Source organism: Accipiter gentilis, chromosome 19 (genome assembly GCF_929443795.1).
Source record: "Accipiter gentilis chromosome 19, bAccGen1.1, whole genome shotgun sequence".
Classification (NCBI taxonomy): Eukaryota; Metazoa; Chordata; class Aves; order Accipitriformes; family Accipitridae; genus Astur; species Astur gentilis.
The window spans coordinates 22,854,432-22,858,818 of NC_064898.1; positions in this window are offsets into that span (position 1 = coordinate 22,854,432).

Genomic DNA, 4,387 nt, shown 5'->3' on the forward strand with positions numbered 1-4,387 from the left:
GTTTTGTAGTGTCTATCAAATGCAAAGCCACTGAATTCAGTTCATTTGGAGTTCCAGTTGAGGAAGCTGGTATAGAAAATGTGGACTTTTGGGGCTGCAGTGAAGTATAGAGGGAGGTTAGTGCATGATGTCTCCTAAACCTTCTCGCTCCCTGGGCCACATCACAAGCATGTAAATGCACATCATTCCTCCTGGGGAATGTTTTGAGATCCACTTGTTGAAGATGTGAAAATACCTTTTCCCATGCATATCCACATTCAAATATTGATTTTTAAGTTCTTTCTCTTCAATTGAATTTTGCAAGACAGCTTAAAAAAAAACAGACCATCTAGGTCATTCTTTGTTATCTTTACAAAAACATTTACATCTACGTTGAGGTGTGTTTCAGCAGGCAGCAACATCTGAGTATTGAATGTATTTGTATAACCTTTCCTTTGTCTTAGAGATGCTGGAGAGCGTCTGAAGGGCTACAGGCTTCCAAGCACCTGTGATTTCTAAAGATATCCTACCTCCTGAAACCAGCCAGGGCTTGAAGCACTAAGTAGCACAGAACTTGCATATCTTTTGAGTCTCTGAATCTAAGTGGCTTCCTCCAGGTCACAATCTGTAACAGAGATCAATGAGCCTGGATTTGTCACTTCATAGTCCCCCCCCCCGGAGCTACTGCAGTAGTCCTTTTGCTCTAAAGAACAGATTTTTGGTTGGTTGGTTTGGGGTTTTTTGTTTGGGTTTTTTGGTTTTTTTTTTGTTTCCCCCTGTGCCAGGTTGTCTTAAATACTTTGTTGCACTGTCTATAGCTTTTTCATTTGATTTTCAGGTCAGTAGACAGATTCTCCACTCAATATTTCATAAATGCAAGCAGTTAGTTAACAAATTTCATCATGCAATAGCACAGAGGTGATCTCTCTAACTCTTGGCACAGTGTGGTTTGTTGGGTTTTATTCTTTTTTTTCTCAAGGAAAGATCTTAAAGTTCTTATTTATAATTTATTGAAAGTAATACGAGCTTCAATTTCCCCACACAAATAGTGTTGTACAAAATATTCATAATAACCACTGTTTTAAACTGTAACTCATAAAATCAAGTCTATCTCCAAATGTATTTTTCATTTACAGCCTGATAAAAAGTGAATTGCATCTCCAGAATCAGAACATAACTTAGTTTCATAAAAATATTACCACTTTGTTTTGTGTGCCTGGTCTGGAAATAGCTTATAAACAGAAGCAGATCCCCTGAGTATATTCTACTAGGTACCAGCGTGGGTGAACTTACCTAAATAAACCTAAGAGGCAGATAAATAAAGAAAGATAACTGTTAAAGAGTAAAGCTGGGAGTAGATCAAAAATCCAAGAGGAGTATCTGTGAAAGCTGCTGAAAGTTCAGATCTGTGGTAGAGCTTGAGGGCCCCCTAAAAGAAAACAACAACAAACCCTCACCACCACCCCCAAACCAAACAAACCCCCCACAAAACTAAACCCTGTCTCAAACTGTTCCTTCTTAATTTGCACTTTTAATTCAGAGTGTTAGCAACACTGGAGAGAATAACACAGTGCAAAGGTAGTCCCTGTTTGGGCAGATTATGGGACTAAAGGAATTTGTGGAGCTGGGCCCTGGTGAGTACTGGGACAAACTTGGGGGGGAGTGAAGGGATATGGGAATAACAAGTAGCATTTGCAGTAAGTGCTAGAGTGAAACTCATCAATTTTCTACCCACTGCCATGATGAAGTAATCTGTAGATGTTATGACAGCTTTAAAAAAAAAGGAAAAATATCAGGTTAATCACTTGCAAGACAGTTTTTCCCCATGCCCTGAGAGCATTATGGAAAAATACCCAGAAACATTTGTGAGAGTGATGGAGAAGCAATTGATCAAGGCTGCTGTCACTGAAACCAACTGTGTAGATTATTCCATAGTTGTTGCAATCACATTCTTATTAATATTAATAGAAATATGGATTGGGTTTTAAAATGCATATTTAAATAGAAAGTTGATGGCAAGGATACACCAAGTGTATCTAGTAACATTAGAAAAAAGCTAAATTAAGCCTGTGGTTTCCAAGTGGTCACGTTTTACTCAGTGCAAAATGAGAATACTGCCCAGCCAAGTGCTATTGAACTCTGTCCAACAGGAGTATATGGTCAGATCAAGGATAACATACTTTGCTTATTGCCACACAGAAAGCCTCTTTTAAGATATGTTGCAGCTCAGCAGTTATTGTAAAACATTTTGCATCCAGAGATTTGCAATTCAAACATCAACAGCTAACATAAAAAATAAGCTATATAAGCTGTTCTTTCTCTCCCTGAATCCATCAGCAAACTGTATGCAACAAATTTGTGTCATTATAAATTTTAGCAAGTAACTATTTTAACATCTTAAGGAAAGCTAATTTGGGTTTGTTGTGTTTTGTTGTGTCTTTTTTTTTTCTTTCTTTCAGTAGCTGGTGCAGCCTTAACTGTCACACAGTACAATTAATTACTTGAAATAACTGAAATGTTATGTTGAATAATAGACATCTAAGTAAAATGGACCTTGCACTGTTTCCACTGAAATCAGGTTAAGTTCATATTTAGGACCAAGCTGTACATATGCTTTGAGTTTCCAAAGCTGGTATTTCCATGCCTAAGATAAGTACAAATCATGAATTAGGTGTTCAAATGCAAAATATTTTACATTCCAGGACTGTTTGTCATTAGATAAAAATTGTTGAAAATGTAAAATCCCAAAAAGTGTACTTTGGCCAGATTTCTCAATATTCTGGGAGATGCATGTGTGCATTGAAATTGGGGTTTTTGCATATATGATGAAGCTTATCTGGATGTCGAGATGTTTTCATAGTTCTGTGCACAGTTTGCATCTTGTAAACCTATCGTCAAAAGAAATCACCTTCACTAAAAGCAAGTACTGTTTGCGCCTTCCTGTGTGTTTGCAGCCAGATGGCCCTGGTGCTGACTTGTTAGCTTTCTTTCTGTTTGTGAAAGGTTGTATTCTTCTTGCCTTTTTATGTCATTTTAGGTATGAGGAAATAGGTGGGAAACATTTGTGCAATTTGCAGGCCCTTTTTGGTGTCCCTAAGATTTTGCATTTACTTGGCTTTCTCTTTTGAAAATTTTATAGTAATCCCTTGCAGTAAAATTTCTATGGAGTTTAGATTTGGAATGTTATGCACAGTTTAAAATACACCCCCAAAAAAAAGGCAATGTGTAAAGTCTTCTTAATTGGAAGACTGAGAAAATCACTGCTAGTGCTACTTTACTTCTTTTAGATTAATCATCCCTAACATTCATTTAAAACACAATCCCATATGTTTAAACACAAACTGATTTGCAGAATAAAGGCTCAAAACCTGATTCCTTCTCTGACTATCAACTTAAATTCCGGCTGCAATCTCTTGTAAACTCTAGTTTCATGAAGTTCGTTACAAATAGATTATCACAATGAAAAGTTATGCAACATTTTCAGATGTCAAACACAAGATGGCACCATTACTAATGCTTTTCCCATATTATCCCCTACTCGATAAGTGACAACTTTTGACACTGCAAAATTGCAATAGCGACGTAGCTTCCTTGCACACGTTGCATGCATGTTTAATGCATAGAAACCTGGTGTATGCTTAACGGCCTCTGTAGTATCTGTTCATTTTAGTAAAGTGCCGCATATGGTACAAATGCTGCTATTCTTGCCAAGCCAAGTCTTTAATAGCTCAGGTGGGTCAGGAATGAATTGGTGCTTTTAGGCACAGATTTGCTCAAGGGGCCGCAGAGGCTGTAATTACCCCGATGTCCAGCGCTGCACATATTCAGGGTCACGCACTGCAAAAACGTTCGCTCCTGCTTTTCCCAGCATCCACCAGATAGATGTGTGTACAACTGTGCAAATTTATTTTAGCCTTTCTGCTTGTATGCATACACATATATTGTGCTCAGTCTCCTTTGAGGAAAATGCTGGGTTTGTTTGGCTTTTGAACACATAGCGTTGGGCAAATTTAACTAACATTTTTTAAAAAACAATGTCAAAACAACTATCTCAAACAAAACCCAATTTGCCTTTCTCTAATGCCTTCCTTACGCCTTGAAGATCTTATGTATTTTTTCCCCCATTCATATATGAGAAATACTTTTGTTACTTTGATTATTTTGCATGTTTGTTGAAGGTAAAACAAAGACTTATGGAAGATGTTATGAGTTTCCTAATCCAGTAGCCTGACAGAGATGACGCTGTTGCAGGTCTGTTGCCAGGTCCAGCTGGGAGCGAGCCTGAACACGTATTCCATACGGGTGCACACACACACAGATACACCTGTATTCAAGACCTTTATACATATACATATGCCTGGTCGCACTTATCAACACAGAAAGAAAACACAGCACTCACACAAATACA